We start from the raw sequence: 17644 nt of genomic DNA on the forward strand, positions 1-17644 counted from the left end.
GGTATCTTTTCCATCCTTACAATTCAGGGCTTCTCAATCGTTAGCATTACTCACGTCACTTCAGTGATAATTACTGTTTGCGCTAGCTGCTTCTTTATTCTATGCTCTCTTCTTTATTCTATGCTCTGTTCATCCGCATATTTACATTGCATATACTGTAGTACCAAGGTGATATATACTGTACCATTTGTTAAAAATAAAAATGGAGTGGCACAGAAAGAAATCACTCTTTTTGTACACTTACAACAGGATGGATGTTGTCCCCCTCTTTTTGCGTCTATACAAAGTGCATCAACAATCCTTCCGAAAGGAATAATCCTTCAAACTAACTCGTCAGGGGTCTATAAAGAGAGACATATGTCAAATACCTGTAAAACTTTGGCCAGTACGGGGATCGAACCCGCGACCTTGGCGTTATTAGCACCACGCTCTAACCATCTGAGCTAACCGGCCATATTGGTTGGGATCACTGTGATTCGTTTTTTTTCCCCATTCCTTCCTAGGGTGCAGAGTGTTTTGGTCTGCAATCATACCACTTTTTGCCTTGATACTGTACATATGCTGAATAGTGTTTAGAATCCAGACATGTCAACTGTCTCTGTTTTGGAGTCAGTGTCACTGATTTTTAGTGTATTTGGTCTCCAAGAAATGTAGCTATTAACACAGAGAATAGTGTGTTTTCCCTGTGTTCATAGATAGGTTTTTGGCATACAGTTGCGTCATACATTATGTAAGAACAGTTTCTTACATAGGAAGGCAAATTTTAGACTTACGCCCCTTCACATATGGCGGATATTTGGAGGCAAATAAATGATGTACAGTAATACAACATATATATATACAGTATAGATCTCATGTTAAAATATGCACCATGTAACTCCCCTGAAATTCTTTTTCATTCAAATGTCATTGTAGGATACAGAAGCCCAATGCAGTCTGTGCCTGGGCCTATCTATTTCTCAGTGCATCTCTCTGTCTGTGTCTCTATCTATCTTTCTGTCTCTTACAGGACAGCCAGTCTGTGTGATGATCATGATGATGATGTCACAATTCCCAATGTGTCCGTGGATACGTTGTGACAACATCACACAGGCTAGCACACAGGTCTAGAGCTTTAGTATACAGTAGACCTGTTCAGCCATGGAGGCAGAGAGGCAAAGAGGCAGAGAGGCAGAGAGGCAGAGAGGCAGAGAGGCAGAGAGGCAGAGAGGCAGAGAGGCAGAGAGGCAGAGAGGCAGAGAGGCAGAGAGGCAGAGAGGCAGAGAGGCAGAGAGGCAGAGAGGCAGAGAGGCAGAGAGGCAGAGACATCAGTTTGTCCCTCCCATGCAAATTAAATTCCTTGAGAGCAGAGAGACAGCAGCAGCCTGTTGATAGGACAGGATTTGGAATGGTTGTGACTCTTTTTTGATCTCTCAACTTCCCTCCCACTGTCTCAGATGCAGCCAGCGTTAAAGTGAGAGAGGAAATGAATGAGGAAATGGATGCGGAGGTGAACTGTTTCTGTCTCTCTTCCTGGTGAATGGGGCGGATTGAGAAAGAAAACGTGCCAGCAGATAGTTTTTATTTTTAGCCCAGAAGGATTGCAGCCAATAGGGGGCGACGTGCTGTCTGCTTGCCATGACTACATGACTACATGAGTTCATAAGTACTACATGCAGGTGGTATCTTTTCCATCATTACAATTCAGGGGTTCTCAATCATTAGCATTACTCACGTCACTTCAGTGATAATTACTGTTTGCGCTAGCTGCTTCTTTATTCTATGCTCTCTTCTTTATTCTATGCTCTGTTCATCCGCATATTTACATTGCATATACTGTAGTACCAAGGTGATATATACTGTACCATTTGTTAAAAATAAAAATGGAGTGGCACAGAAAGAAATCACTCTTTTTGCACACTTACAACAGGATGGATGTTGTCCCCCTCTTTTTGCGTCTATACAAAGTGCATCAACAATCCTTCCGAAAGGAATAATCCTTCAAACTAACTCGTCAGGGGTCTATAAAGAGAGACATATGTCAAATACCTGTAAAACTTTGGCCAGTACGGGGATCGAACCCGCGACCTTGGCGTTATTAGCACCACGCTCTAACCATCTGAGCTAACCGGCCATATTGGTTGGGATCACTGTGATTCGTTTTTTTTCCCCATTCCTTCCTAGGGTGCAGAGTGTTTTGGTCTGCAATCAAACCACTTTTTGCCTTGATACTGTACATATGCTGAATAGTGTTTAGAATCCAGACATGTCAACTGTCTCTGTTTTGGAGTCAGTGTCACTGATTTTTAGTGTATTTGGTCTCCAAGAAATGTAGCTATTAACACAGAGAATAGTGTGTTTTCCCTGTGTTCATAGATAGGTTTTTGGCATACAGTTGCGTCATACATTATGTAAGAACAGTTTCTTACATAGGAAGGCAAATTTTAGACTTACGCCCCTTCACATATGGCGGATATTTGGAGGCAAATAAATGATGTACAGTAATACAACATATATATACAGTATAGATCTCATGTTAAAATATGCACCATGTAACTCCCCTGAAATTCTTTTTCATTCAAATGTCATTGTAGGATACAGAAGCCCAATGCAGTCTGTGCCTGGGCCTATCTATTTGTAAGTGCATCTCTCTGTCTGTGTCTCTATCTATCTTTCTGTCTCTTACAGGACAGCCAGTCTGTGTGATGATCATGATGATGATGTCACAATTCCCAATGTGTCCGTGGATACGTTGTGACAACATCACACAGGCTAGCTCACAGGTCTAGAGCTTTAGTATACAGTAGACCTGTTCAGGCAGAGAGGCAGAGAGGCAGAGAGGCAGAGAGGCAGAGAGGCAGAGAGGCAGAGAGGCAGAGAGGCAGAGAGGCAGAGAGGCAGAGAGGCAGAGAGGCAGAGAGGCAGAGAGGCAGAGAGGCAGAGAGGCAGAGAGGCAGAGAGGCAGAGAGGCAGAGAGGCAGAGAGGCAGAGAGGCAGAGAGGCAGAGAGGCAGAGAGGCAGAGAGGCAGAGAGGCAGAGACATCAGTTTGTCCCTCCCATGCAAATTAAATTCCTTGAGAGCAGAGAGACAGCAGCAGCCTGTTGATAGGACAGGATTTGGAATGGTTGTGACTCTTTTTTGATCTCTCAACTTCCCTCCCACTGTCTCAGGTGCAGCCAGCGTTAAAGTGAGAGAGGAAATGAATGAGGAAATGGATGCGGAGGTGAACTGTTTCTGTCTCTCTTCCTGGTGAATGGGGCGGATTGAGAAAGAAAACGTGCCAGCAGATAGTTTTTATTTTTAGCCCAGAAGGATTGCAGCCAATAGGGGGCGACGTGCTGTCTGCTTGCCATGACTACATGACTACATGAGTTCATAAGTACTACATGCAGGTGGTATCTTTTCCATCCTTACAATTCAGGGCTTCTCAATCGTTAGCATTACTCACGTCACTTCAGTGATAATTACTGTTTGCGCTAGCTGCTTCTTTATTCTATGCTCTCTTCTTTATTCTATGCTCTGTTCATCCGCATATTTACATTGCATATACTGTAGTACCAAGGTGATATATACTGTACCATTTGTTAAAAATAAAAATGGAGTGGCAAAGAAAGAAATCACTCTTTTTGTACACTTACAACAGGATGGATGTTGTCCCCCTCTTTTTGCGTCTATACAAAGTGCATCAACAATCCTTCCGAAAGGAATAATCCTTCAAACTAACTCGTCAGGGGTCTATAAAGAGAGACATATGTCAAATACCTGTAAAACTTTGGCCAGTACGGGGATCGAACCCGCGACCTTGGCGTTTTTAGCACCACGCTCTAACCATCTGAGCTAACCGGCCATATTGGTTGGGATCACTGTGATTCGTTTTTTTTCCCCATTCCTTCCTAGGGTGCAGAGTGTTTTGGTCTGCAATCATACCACTTTTTGCCTTGATACTGTACATATGCTGAATAGTGTTTAGAATCCAGACATGTCAACTGTCTCTGTTTTGGAGTCAGTGTCACTGATTTTTAGTGTATTTGGTCTCCAAGAAATGTAGCTATTAACACAGAGAATAGTGTGTTTTCCCTGTGTTCATAGATAGGTTTTTGGCATACAGTTGCGTCATACAGTATGTAAGAACAGTTTCTTACATAGGAAGGCAAATTTTAGACTTACGCCCCTTCACATATGGCGGATATTTGGAGGCAAATAAATGATGTACAGTAATACAACATATATATATACAGTATAGATCTCATGTTAAAATATGCACCATGTAACTCCCCTGAAATTCTTTTTCATTCAAATGTCATTGTAGGATACAGAAGCCCAATGCAGTCTGTGCCTGGGCCTATCTATTTCTAAGTGCATCTCTCTGTCTGTGTCTCTATCTATCTTTCTGTCTCTTACAGGACAGCCAGTCTGTGTGATGATCATGATGATGATGTCACAATTCCCAATGTGTCCGTGGATACGTTGTGACAACATCACACAGGCTAGCTCACAGGTCTAGAGCTTTAGTATACAGTAGACCTGTTCAGGCAGAGAGGCAGAGAGGCAGAGAGGCAGAGAGGCAGAGAGGCAGAGAGGCAGAGAGGCAGAGAGGCAGAGAGGCAGAGAGGCAGAGAGGCAGAGAGGCAGAGAGGCAGAGAGGCAGAGAGGCAGAGAGGCAGAGAGGCAGAGAGGCAGAGAGGCAGAGAGGCAGAGACATCAGTTTGTCCCTCCCATGCAAATTAAATTCCTTGAGAGCAGAGAGACAGCAGCAGCCTGTTGATAGGACAGGATTTGGAATGGTTGTGACTCTTTTTTGATCTCTCAACTTCCCTCCCACTGTCTCAGATGCAGCCAGCGTTAAAGTGAGAGAGGAAATGAATGAGGAAATGGATGCGGAGGTGAACTGTTTCTGTCTCTCTTCCTGGTGAATGGGGCGGATTGAGAAAGAAAACGTGCCAGCAGATAGTTTTTATTTTTAGCCCAGAAGGATTGCAGCCAATAGGGGGCGACATGCTGTCTGCTTGCCATGACTACATGACTACATGAGTTCATAAGTACTACATGCAGGTGGTATCTTTTCCATCCTTACAATTCAGGGCTTCTCAATCGTTAGCATTACTCACGTCACTTCAGTGATAATTACTGTTTGCGCTAGCTGCTTCTTTATTCTATGCTCTCTTCTTTATTCTATGCTCTGTTCATCCGCATATTTACATTGCATATACTGTAGTACCAAGGTGATATATACTGTACCATTTGTTAAAAATAAAAATGGAGTGGCACAGAAAGAAATCACACTTTTTGTACACTTACAACAGGATGGATGTTGTCCCCCTCTTTTTGCGTCTATACAAAGTGCATCAACAATCCTTCCGAAAGGAATAATCCTTCAAACTAACTCGTCAGGGGTCTATAAAGAGAGACATATGTCAAATACCTGTAAAACTTTGGCCAGTACGGGGATCGAACCCGCGACCTTGGCGTTATTAGCACCACGCTCTAACCATCTGAGCTAACCGGCCATATTGGTTGGGATCACTGTGATTCGTTTTTTTTCCCCATTCCTTCCTAGGGTGCAGAGTGTTTTGGTCTGCAATCATACCACTTTTTGCCTTGATACTGTACATATGCTGAATAGTGTTTAGAATCCAGACATGTCAACTGTCTCTGTTTTGGAGTCAGTGTCACTGATTTTTAGTGTATTTGGTCTCCAAGAAATGTAGCTATTAACACAGAGAATAGTGTGTTTTCCCTGTGTTCATAGATAGGTTTTTGGCATACAGTTGCGTCATACATTATGTAAGAACAGTTTCTTACATAGGAAGGCAAATTTTAGACTTACGCCCCTTCACATATGGCGGATATTTGGAGGCAAATAAATGATGTACAGTAATACAACATATATATATACAGTATAGATCTCATGTTAAAATATGCACCATGTAACTCCCCTGAAATTCTTTTTCATTCAAATGTCATTGTAGGATACAGAAGCCCAATGCAGTCTGTGCCTGGGCCTATCTATTTCTAAGTGCATCTCTCTGTCTGTGTCTCTATCTATCTTTCTGTCTCTTACAGGACAGCCAGTCTGTGTGATGATCATGATGATGATGTCACAATTCCCAATGTGTCCGTGGATACGTTGTGACAACATCACACAGGCTAGCACACAGGTCTAGAGCTTTAGTATACAGTAGACCTGTTCAGCCATGGAGGCAGAGAGGCAAAGAGGCAGAGAGGCAGAGAGGCAGAGAGGCAGAGAGGCAGAGAGGCAGAGAGGCAGAGAGGCAGAGAGGCAGAGAGGCAGAGAGGCAGAGAGGCAGAGAGGCAGAGAGGCAGAGAGGCAGAGAGGCAGAGAGGCAGAGAGGCAGAGAGGCAGAGAGGCAGAGAGGCAGAGAGGCAGAGACATCAGTTTGTCCCTCCCATGCAAATTAAATTCCTTGAGAGCAGAGAGACAGCAGCAGCCTGTTGATAGGACAGGATTTGGAATGGTTGTGACTCTTTTTTGATCTCTCAACTTCCCTCCCACTGTCTCAGATGCAGCCAGCGTTAAAGTGAGAGAGGAAATGAATGAGGAAATGGATGCGGAGGTGAACTGTTTCTGTCTCTCTTCCTGGTGAATGGGGCGGATTGAGAAAGAAAACGTGCCAGCAGATAGTTTTTATTTTTAGCCCAGAAGGATTGCAGCCAATAGGGGGCGACGTGCTGTCTGCTTGCCATGACTACATGACTACATGAGTTCATAAGTACTACATGCAGGTGGTATCTTTTCCATCCTTACAATTCAGGGCTTCTCAATCGTTAGCATTACTCACGTCACTTCAGTGATAATTACTGTTTGCGCTAGCTGCTTCTTTATTCTATGCTCTGTTCATCCGCATATTTACATTGCATATACTGTAGTACCAAGGTGATATATACTGTACCATTTGTTAAAAATAAAAATGGAGTGGCAAAGAAAGAAATCACTCTTTTTGTACACTTACAACAGGATGGATGTTGTCCCCCTCTTTTTGCGTCTATACAAAGTGCATCAACAATCCTTCCGAAAGGAATAATCCTTCAAACTAACTCGTCAGGGGTCTATAAAGAGAGACATATGTCAAATACCTGTAAAACTTTGGCCAGTACGGGGATCGAACCCGCGACCTTGGCGTTTTTAGCACCACGCTCTAACCATCTGAGCTAACCGGCCATATTGGTTGGGATCACTGTGATTCGTTTTTTTTCCCCATTCCTTCCTAGGGTGCAGAGTGTTTTGGTCTGCAATCATACCACTTTTTGCCTTGATACTGTACATATGCTGAATAGTGTTTAGAATCCAGACATGTCAACTGTCTCTGTTTTGGAGTCAGTGTCACTGATTTTTAGTGTATTTGGTCTCCAAGAAATGTAGCTATTAACACAGAGAATAGTGTGTTTTCCCTGTGTTCATAGATAGGTTTTTGGCATACAGTTGCGTCATACAGTATGTAAGAACAGTTTCTTACATAGGAAGGCAAATTTTAGACTTACGCCCCTTCACATATGGCGGATATTTGGAGGCAAATAAATGATGTACAGTAATACAACATATATATATACAGTATAGATCTCATGTTAAAATATGCACCATGTAACTCCCCTGAAATTCTTTTTCATTCAAATGTCATTGTAGGATACAGAAGCCCAATGCAGTCTGTGCCTGGGCCTATCTATTTCTAAGTGCATCTCTCTGTCTGTGTCTCTATCTATCTTTCTGTCTCTTACAGGACAGCCAGTCTGTGTGATGATCATGATGATGATGTCACAATTCCCAATGTGTCCGTGGATACGTTGTGACAACATCACACAGGCTAGCTCACAGGTCTAGAGCTTTAGTATACAGTAGACCTGTTCAGGCAGAGAGGCAGAGAGGCAGAGAGGCAGAGAGGCAGAGAGGCAGAGAGGCAGAGAGGCAGAGAGGCAGAGAGGCAGAGAGGCAGAGAGGCAGAGAGGCAGAGAGGCAGAGAGGCAGAGAGGCAGAGAGGCAGAGAGGCAGAGAGGCAGAGAGGCAGAGAGGCAGAGAGGCAGAGAGGCAGAGAGGCAGAGAGGCAGAGAGGCAGAGAGGCAGAGACATCAGTTTGTCCCTCCCATGCAAATTAAATTCCTTGAGAGCAGAGAGACAGCAGCAGCCTGTTGATAGGACAGGATTTGGAATGGTTGTGACTCTTTTTTGATCTCTCAACTTCCCTCCCACTGTCTCAGATGCAGCCAGCGTTAAAGTGAGAGAGGAAATGAATGAGGAAATGGATGCGGAGGTGAACTGTTTCTGTCTCTCTTCCTGGTGAATGGGGCGGATTGAGAAAGAAAACGTGCCAGCAGATAGTTTTTATTTTTAGCCCAGAAGGATTGCAGCCAATAGGGGGCGACATGCTGTCTGCTTGCCATGACTACATGACTACATGAGTTCATAAGTACTACATGCAGGTGGTATCTTTTCCATCCTTACAATTCAGGGCTTCTCAATCGTTAGCATTACTCACGTCACTTCAGTGATAATTACTGTTTGCGCTAGCTGCTTCTTTATTCTATGCTCTCTTCTTTATTCTATGCTCTGTTCATCCGCATATTTACATTGCATATACTGTAGTACCAAGGTGATATATACTGTACCATTTGTTAAAAATAAAAATGGAGTGGCACAGAAAGAAATCACTCTTTTTGTACACTTACAACAGGATGGATGTTGTCCCCCTCTTTTTGCGTCTATACAAAGTGCATCAACAATCCTTCCGAAAGGAATAATCCTTCAAACTAACTCGTCAGGGGTCTATAAAGAGAGACATATGTCAAATACCTGTAAAACTTTGGCCAGTACGGGGATCGAACCCGCGACCTTGGCGTTATTAGCACCACGCTCTAACCATCTGAGCTAACCGGCCATATTGGTTGGGATCACTGTGATTCGTTTTTTTTCCCCATTCCTTCCTAGGGTGCAGAGTGTTTTGGTCTGCAATCATACCACTTTTTGCCTTGATACTGTACATATGCTGAATAGTGTTTAGAATCCAGACATGTCAACTGTCTCTGTTTTGGAGTCAGTGTCACTGATTTTTAGTGTATTTGGTCTCCAAGAAATGTAGCTATTAACACAGAGAATAGTGTGTTTTCCCTGTGTTCATAGATAGGTTTTTGGCATACAGTTGCGTCATACATTATGTAAGAACAGTTTCTTACATAGGAAGGCAAATTTTAGACTTACGCCCCTTCACATATGGCGGATATTTGGAGGCAAATAAATGATGTACAGTAATACAACATATATATATACAGTATAGATCTCATGTTAAAATATGCACCATGTAACTCCCCTGAAATTCTTTTTCATTCAAATGTCATTGTAGGATACAGAAGCCCAATGCAGTCTGTGCCTGGGCCTATCTATTTCTAAGTGCATCTCTCTGTCTGTGTCTCTATCTATCTTTCTGTCTCTTACAGGACAGCCAGTCTGTGTGATGATCATGATGATGATGTCACAATTCCCAATGTGTCCGTGGATACGTTGTGACAACATCACACAGGCTAGCACACAGGTCTAGAGCTTTAGTATACAGTAGACCTGTTCAGCCATGGAGGCAGAGAGGCAAAGAGGCAGAGAGGCAGAGAGGCAGAGAGGCAGAGAGGCAGAGAGGCAGAGAGGCAGAGAGGCAGAGAGGCAGAGAGGCAGAGAGGCAGAGAGGCAGAGAGGCAGAGAGGCAGAGAGGCAGAGAGGCAGAGAGGCAGAGAGGCAGAGAGGCAGAGAGGCAGAGAGGCAGAGAGGCAGAGAGGCAGAGACATCAGTTTGTCCCTCCCATGCAAATTAAATTCCTTGAGAGCAGAGAGACAGCAGCAGCCTGTTGATAGGACAGGATTTGGAATGGTTGTGACTCTTTTTTGATCTCTCAACTTCCCTCCCACTGTCTCAGATGCAGCCAGCGTTAAAGTGAGAGAGGAAATGAATGAGGAAATGGATGCGGAGGTGAACTGTTTCTGTCTCTCTTCCTGGTGAATGGGGCGGATTGAGAAAGAAAACGTGCCAGCAGATAGTTTTTATTTTTAGCCCAGAAGGATTGCAGCCAATAGGGGGCGACGTGCTGTCTGCTTGCCATGACTACATGACTACATGAGTTCATAAGTACTACATGCAGGTGGTATCTTTTCCATCCTTACAATTCAGGGCTTCTCAATCGTTAGCATTACTCACGTCACTTCAGTGATAATTACTGTTTGCGCTAGCTGCTTCTTTATTCTATGCTCTCTTCTTTATTCTATGCTCTGTTCATCCGCATATTTACATTGCATATACTGTAGTACCAAGGTGATATATACTGTACCATTTGTTAAAAATAAAAATGGAGTGGCAAAGAAAGAAATCACTCTTTTTGTACACTTACAACAGGATGGATGTTGTCCCCCTCTTTTTGCGTCTATACAAAGTGCATCAACAATCCTTCCGAAAGGAATAATCCTTCAAACTAACTCGTCAGGGGTCTATAAAGAGAGACATATGTCAAATACCTGTAAAACTTTGGCCAGTACGGGGATCGAACCCGCGACCTTGGCGTTTTTAGCACCACGCTCTAACCATCTGAGCTAACCGGCCATATTGGTTGGGATCACTGTGATTCGTTTTTTTTCCCCATTCCTTCCTAGGGTGCAGAGTGTTTTGGTCTGCAATCATACCACTTTTTGCCTTGATACTGTACATATGCTGAATAGTGTTTAGAATCCAGACATGTCAACTGTCTCTGTTTTGGAGTCAGTGTCACTGATTTTTAGTGTATTTGGTCTCCAAGAAATGTAGCTATTAACACAGAGAATAGTGTGTTTTCCCTGTGTTCATAGATAGGTTTTTGGCATACAGTTGCGTCATACAGTATGTAAGAACAGTTTCTTACATAGGAAGGCAAATTTTAGACTTACGCCCCTTCACATATGGCGGATATTTGGAGGCAAATAAATGATGTACAGTAATACAACATATATATATACAGTATAGATCTCATGTTAAAATATGCACCATGTAACTCCCCTGAAATTCTTTTTCATTCAAATGTCATTGTAGGATACAGAAGCCCAATGCAGTCTGTGCCTGGGCCTATCTATTTCTAAGTGCATCTCTCTGTCTGTGTCTCTATCTATCTTTCTGTCTCTTACAGGACAGCCAGTCTGTGTGATGATCATGATGATGATGTCACAATTCCCAATGTGTCCGTGGATACGTTGTGACAACATCACACAGGCTAGCTCACAGGTCTAGAGCTTTAGTATACAGTAGACCTGTTCAGGCAGAGAGGCAGAGAGGCAGAGAGGCAGAGAGGCAGAGAGGCAGAGAGGCAGAGAGGCAGAGAGGCAGAGAGGCAGAGAGGCAGAGAGGCAGAGAGGCAGAGAGGCAGAGAGGCAGAGAGGCAGAGAGGCAGAGAGGCAGAGAGGCAGAGAGGCAGAGAGGCAGAGAGGCAGAGAGGCAGAGAGGCAGAGACATCAGTTTGTCCCTCACATGCAAATTAAATTCCTTGAGAGCAGAGAGACAGCAGCAGCCTGTTGATAGGACAGGATTTGGAATGGTTGTGACTCTTTTTTGATCTCTCAACTTCCCTCCCACTGTCTCAGATGCAGCCAGCGTTAAAGTGAGAGAGGAAATGAATGAGGAAATGGATGCGGAGGTGAACTGTTTCTGTCTCTCTTCCTGGTGAATGGGGCGGATTGAGAAAGAAAACGTGCCAGCAGATAGTTTTTATTTTTAGCCCAGAAGGATTGCAGCCAATAGGGGGCGACATGCTGTCTGCTTGCCATGACTACATGACTACATGAGTTCATAAGTACTACATGCAGGTGGTATCTTTTCCATCCTTACAATTCAGGGCTTCTCAATCGTTAGCATTACTCACGTCACTTCAGTGATAATTACTGTTTGTGCTAGCTGCTTCTTTATTCTATGCTCTCTTCTTTATTCTATGCTCTGTTCATCCGCATATTTACATTGCATATACTGTAGTACCAAGGTGATATATACTGTACCATTTGTTAAAAATAAAAATGGAGTGGCAAAGAAAGAAATCACTCTTTTTGTACACTTACAACAGGATGGATGTTGTCCCCCTCTTTTTGCGTCTATACAAAGTGCATCAACAATCCTTCCGAAAGGAATAATCCTTCAAACTAACTCGTCAGGGGTCTATAAAGAGAGACATATGTCAAATACCTGTAAAACTTTGGCCAGTACGGGGATCGAACCCGCGACCTTGGCGTTATTAGCACCACGCTCTAACCATCTGAGCTAACCGGCCATATTGGTTGGGATCACTGTGATTCGTTTTTTTTCCCCATTCCTTCCTAGGGTGCAGAGTGTTTTGGTCTGCAATCATACCACTTTTTGCCTTGATACTGTACATATGCTGAATAGTGTTTAGAATCCAGACATGTCAACTGTCTCTGTTTTGGAGTCAGTGTCACTGATTTTTAGTGTATTTGGTCTCCAAGAAATGTAGCTATTAACACAGAGAATAGTGTGTTTTCCCTGTGTTCATAGATAGGTTTTTGGCATACAGTTGCGTCATACAGTATGTAAGAACAGTTTCTTACATAGGAAGGCAAATTTTAGACTTACGCCCCTTCACATATGGCGGATATTTGGAGGCAAATAAATGATGTACAGTAATACAACATATATATATACAGTATAGATCTCATGTTAAAATATGCACCATGTAACTCCCCTGAAATTCTTTTTCATTCAAATGTCATTGTAGGATACAGAAGCCCAATGCAGTCTGTGCCTTGGCATATCTATTTCTAAGTGCATCTCTCTGTCTGTGTCTCTATCTATCTTTCTGTCTCTTACAGGACAGCCAGTCTGTGTGATGATCATGATGATGATGTCACAATTCCCAATGTGTCCGTGGATACGTTGTGACAACATCACACAGGCTAGCTCACAGGTCTAGAGCTTTAGTATACAGTAGACCTGTTCAGGCAGAGAGGCAGAGAGGCAGAGAGGCAGAGAGGCAGAGAGGCAGAGAGGCAGAGAGGCAGAGAGGCAGAGAGGCAGAGAGGCAGAGAGGCAGAGAGGCAGAGAGGCAGAGAGGCAGAGAGGCAGAGAGGCAGAGAGGCAGAGAGGCAGAGAGGCAGAGAGGCAGAGAGGCAGAGAGGCAGAGACATCAGTTTGTCCCTCCCATGCAAATTAAATTCCTTGAGAGCAGAGAGACAGCAGCAGCCTGTTGATAGGACAGGATTTGGAATGGTTGTGACTCTTTTTTGATCTCTCAACTTCCCTCCCACTGTCTCAGATGCAGCCAGCGTTAAAGTGAGAGAGGAAATGAATGAGGAAATGGATGCGGAGGTGAACTGTTTCTGTCTCTCTTCCTGGTGAATGGGGCGGATTGAGAAAGAAAACGTGCCAGCAGATAGTTTTTATTTTTAGCCCAGAAGGATTGCAGCCAATAGGGGGCGACATGCTGTCTGCTTGCCATGACTACATGACTACATGAGTTCATAAGTACTACATGCAGGTGGTATCTTTTCCATCCTTACAATTCAGGGCTTCTCAATCGTTAGCATTACTCACGTCACTTCAGTGATAATTACTGTTTGCGCTAGCTGCTTCTTTATTCTATGCTCTCTTCTTTATTCTATGCTCTGTTCATCCGCATATTTACATTGCATATACTGTAGTACCAAGGTGATATATACTGTACCATTTGTTAAAAATAAAAATGGAGTGGCACAGAAAGAAATCACTCTTTTTGTACACTTACAACAGGATGGATGTTGTCCCCCTCTTTTTGCGTCTATACAAAGTGCATCAACAATCCTTCCGAAAGGAATAATCCTTCAAACTAACTCGTCAGGGGTCTATAAAGAGAGACATATGTCAAATACCTGTAAAACTTTGGCCAGTACGGGGATCGAACCCGCGACCTTGGCGTTATTAGCACCACGCTCTAACCATCTGAGCTAACCGGCCATATTGGTTGGGATCACTGTGATTCGTTTTTTTTCCCCATTCCTTCCTAGGGTGCAGAGTGTTTTGGTCTGCAATCATACCACTTTTTGCCTTGATACTGTACATATGCTGAATAGTGTTTAGAATCCAGACATGTCAACTGTCTCTGTTTTGGAGTCAGTGTCACTGATTTTTAGTGTATTTGGTCTCCAAGAAATGTAGCTATTAACACAGAGAATAGTGTGTTTTCCCTGTGTTCATAGATAGGTTTTTGGCATACAGTTGCGTCATACATTATGTAAGAACAGTTTCTTACATAGGAAGGCAAATTTTAGACTTACGCCCCTTCACATATGGCGGATATTTGGAGGCAAATAAATGATGTACAGTAATACAACATATATATATACAGTATAGATCTCATGTTAAAATATGCACCATGTAACTCCCCTGAAATTCTTTTTCATTCAAATGTCATTGTAGGATACAGAAGCCCAATGCAGTCTGTGCCTGGGCCTATCTATTTCTCAGTGCATCTCTCTGTCTGTGTCTCTATCTATCTTTCTGTCTCTTACAGGACAGCCAGTCTGTGTGATGATCATGATGATGATGTCACAATTCCCAATGTGTCCGTGGATACGTTGTGACAACATCACACAGGCTAGCACACAGGTCTAGAGCTTTAGTATACAGTAGACCTGTTCAGCCATGGAGGCAGAGAGGCAAAGAGGCAGAGAGGCAGAGAGGCAGAGAGGCAGAGAGGCAGAGAGGCAGAGAGGCAGAGAGGCAGAGAGGCAGAGAGGCAGAGAGGCAGAGAGGCAGAGAGGCAGAGAGGCAGAGAGGCAGAGAGGCAGAGAGGCAGAGAGGCAGAGAGGCAGAGAGGCAGAGAGGCAGAGACATCAGTTTGTCCCTCCCATGCAAATTAAATTCCTTGAGAGCAGAGAGACAGCAGCAGCCTGTTGATAGGACAGGATTTGGAATGGTTGTGACTCTTTTTTGATCTCTCAACTTCCCTCCCACTGTCTCAGATGCAGCCAGCGTTAAAGTGAGAGAGGAAATGAATGAGGAAATGGATGCGGAGGTGAACTGTTTCTGTCTCTCTTCCTGGTGAATGGGGCGGATTGAGAAAGAAAACGTGCCAGCAGATAGTTTTTATTTTTAGCCCAGAAGGATTGCAGCCAATAGGGGGCGACGTGCTGTCTGCTTGCCATGACTACATGACTACATGAGTTCATAAGTACTACATGCAGGTGGTATCTTTTCCATCCTTACAATTCAGGGCTTCTCAATCGTTAGCATTACTCACGTCACTTCAGTGATAATTACTGTTTGCGCTAGCTGCTTCTTTATTCTATGCTCTCTTCTTTATTCTATGCTCTGTTCATCCGCATATTTACATTGCATATACTGTAGTACCAAGGTGATATATACTGTACCATTTGTTAAAAATAAAAATGGAGTGGCAAAGAAAGAAATCACTCTTTTTGTACACTTACAACAGGATGGATGTTGTCCCCCTCTTTTTGCGTCTATACAAAGTGCATCAACAATCCTTCCGAAAGGAATAATCCTTCAAACTAACTCGTCAGGGGTCTATAAAGAGAGACATATGTCAAATACCTGTAAAACTTTGGCCAGTACGGGGATCGAACCCGCGACCTTGGCGTTTTTAGCACCACGCTCTAACCATCTGAGCTAACCGGCCATATTGTCTGGGATCACTGTGATTCGTTTTTTTTCCCCATTCCTTCCTAGGGTGCAGAGTGTTTTGGTCTGCAATCATACCACTTTTTGCCTTGATACTGTACATATGCTGAATAGTGTTTAGAATCCAGACATGTCAACTGTCTCTGTTTTGGAGTCAGTGTCACTGATTTTTAGTGTATTTGGTCTCCAAGAAATGTAGCTATTAACACAGAGAATAGTGTGTTTTCCCTGTGTTCATAGATAGGTTTTTGGCATACAGTTGCGTCATACAGTATGTAAGAACAGTTTCTTACATAGGAAGGCAAATTTTAGACTTACGCCCCTTCACATATGGCGGATATTTGGAGGCAAATAAATGATGTACAGTAATACAACATATATATATACAGTATAGATCTCATGTTAAAATATGCACCATGTAACTCCCCTGAAATTCTTTTTCATTCAAATGTCATTGTAGGATACAGAAGCCCAATGCAGTCTGTGCCTGGGCCTATCTATTTCTAAGTGCATCTCTCTGTCTGTGTCTCTATCTATCTTTCTGTCTCTTACAGGACAGCCAGTCTGTGTGATGATCATGATGATGATGTCACAATTCCCAATGTGTCCGTGGATACGTTGTGACAACATCACACAGGCTAGCTCACAGGTCTAGAGCTTTAGTATACAGTAGACCTGTTCAGGCAGAGAGGCAGAGAGGCAGAGAGGCAGAGAGGCAGAGAGGCAGAGAGGCAGAGAGGCAGAGAGGCAGAGAGGCAGAGAGGCAGAGAGGCAGAGAGGCAGAGAGGCAGAGAGGCAGAGAGGCAGAGAGGCAGAGAGGCAGAGAGGCAGAGAGGCAGAGAGGCAGAGAGGCAGAGAGGCAGAGAGGCAGAGAGGCAGAGAGGCAGAGAGGCAGAGAGGCAGAGAGGCAGAGACATCAGTTTGTCCCTCACATGCAAATTAAATTCCTTGAGAGCAGAGAGACAGCAGCAGCCTGTTGATAGGACAGGATTTGGAATGGTTGTGACTCTTTTTTGATCTCTCAACTTCCCTCCCACTGTCTCAGATGCAGCCAGCGTTAAAGTGAGAGAGGAAATGAATGAGGAAATGGATGCGGAGGTGAACTGTTTCTGTCTCTCTTCCTGGTGAATGGGGCGGATTGAGAAAGAAAACGTGCCAGCAGATAGTTTTTATTTTTAGCCCAGAAGGATTGCAGCCAATAGGGGGCGACATGCTGTCTGCTTGCCATGACTACATGACTACATGAGTTCATAAGTACTACATGCAGGTGGTATCTTTTCCATCCTTACAATTCAGGGCTTCTCAATCGTTAGCATTACTCACGTCACTTCAGTGATAATTACTGTTTGTGCTAGCTGCTTCTTTATTCTATGCTCTCTTCTTTATTCTATGCTCTGTTCATCCGCATATTTACATTGCATATACTGTAGTACCAAGGTGATATATACTGTACCATTTGTTAAAAATAAAAATGGAGTGGCAAAGAAAGAAATCACTCTTTTTGTACACTTACAACAGGATGGATGTTGTCCCCCTCTTTTTGCGTCTATACAAAGTGCATCAACAATCCTTCCGAAAGGAATAATCCTTCAAACTAACTCGTCAGGGGTCTATAAAGAGAGACATATGTCAAATACCTGTAAAACTTTGGCCAGTACGGGGATCGAACCCGCGACCTTGGCGTTATTAGCACCACGCTCTAACCATCTGAGCTAACCGGCCATATTGGTTGGGATCACTGTGATTCGTTTTTTTTCCCCATTCCTTCCTAGGGTGCAGAGTGTTTTGGTCTGCAATCATACCACTTTTTGCCTTGATACTGTACATATGCTGAATAGTGTTTAGAATCCAGACATGTCAACTGTCTCTGTTTTGGAGTCAGTGTCACTGATTTTTAGTGTATTTGGTCTCCAAGAAATGTAGCTATTAACACAGAGAATAGTGTGTTTTCCCTGTGTTCATAGATAGGTTTTTGGCATACAGTTGCGTCATACAGTATGTAAGAACAGTTTCTTACATAGGAAGGCAAA

At 43.5% G+C, this 17644-nt stretch overlaps 10 non-coding genes across 10 annotated transcripts; all 10 read right to left on the minus strand.

The window, feature by feature from the left end:
• Nucleotides 1-379: 379 nt before the first annotated feature.
• Nucleotides 380-453, minus strand: TRNAI-AAU (transfer RNA isoleucine (anticodon AAU)). The gene has a single exon. It is a non-coding gene; the product is annotated as a tRNA-Ile (tRNA).
• A 1586-nt stretch (nucleotides 454-2039) lies between these two features.
• On the minus strand, nucleotides 2040-2113 carry TRNAI-AAU (transfer RNA isoleucine (anticodon AAU)). The gene has a single exon. It is a non-coding gene; the product is annotated as a tRNA-Ile (tRNA).
• Nucleotides 2114-3753: 1640 nt separating this feature from the next.
• Nucleotides 3754-3827, minus strand: TRNAF-AAA (transfer RNA phenylalanine (anticodon AAA)). The gene has a single exon. It is a non-coding gene; the product is annotated as a tRNA-Phe (tRNA).
• Nucleotides 3828-5413: 1586 nt separating this feature from the next.
• On the minus strand, nucleotides 5414-5487 carry TRNAI-AAU (transfer RNA isoleucine (anticodon AAU)). The gene has a single exon. It is a non-coding gene; the product is annotated as a tRNA-Ile (tRNA).
• A 1599-nt stretch (nucleotides 5488-7086) lies between these two features.
• TRNAF-AAA (transfer RNA phenylalanine (anticodon AAA)) lies at nucleotides 7087-7160 on the minus strand. The gene has a single exon. It is a non-coding gene; the product is annotated as a tRNA-Phe (tRNA).
• A 1634-nt stretch (nucleotides 7161-8794) lies between these two features.
• Nucleotides 8795-8868, minus strand: TRNAI-AAU (transfer RNA isoleucine (anticodon AAU)). The gene has a single exon. It is a non-coding gene; the product is annotated as a tRNA-Ile (tRNA).
• Nucleotides 8869-10494: 1626 nt separating this feature from the next.
• On the minus strand, nucleotides 10495-10568 carry TRNAF-AAA (transfer RNA phenylalanine (anticodon AAA)). The gene has a single exon. It is a non-coding gene; the product is annotated as a tRNA-Phe (tRNA).
• A 1610-nt stretch (nucleotides 10569-12178) lies between these two features.
• Nucleotides 12179-12252, minus strand: TRNAI-AAU (transfer RNA isoleucine (anticodon AAU)). Its single transcript has one exon. It is a non-coding gene; the product is annotated as a tRNA-Ile (tRNA).
• Nucleotides 12253-13854: 1602 nt separating this feature from the next.
• TRNAI-AAU (transfer RNA isoleucine (anticodon AAU)) lies at nucleotides 13855-13928 on the minus strand. Its single transcript has one exon. It is a non-coding gene; the product is annotated as a tRNA-Ile (tRNA).
• A 1610-nt stretch (nucleotides 13929-15538) lies between these two features.
• TRNAF-AAA (transfer RNA phenylalanine (anticodon AAA)) lies at nucleotides 15539-15612 on the minus strand. Its single transcript has one exon. It is a non-coding gene; the product is annotated as a tRNA-Phe (tRNA).
• Nucleotides 15613-17644: the final 2032 nt, after the last annotated feature.

Source organism: Ascaphus truei, unplaced genomic scaffold, assembly GCF_040206685.1.
Source record: "Ascaphus truei isolate aAscTru1 unplaced genomic scaffold, aAscTru1.hap1 HAP1_SCAFFOLD_2435, whole genome shotgun sequence".
Taxonomy (NCBI): domain Eukaryota; kingdom Metazoa; phylum Chordata; class Amphibia; order Anura; family Ascaphidae; genus Ascaphus; species Ascaphus truei.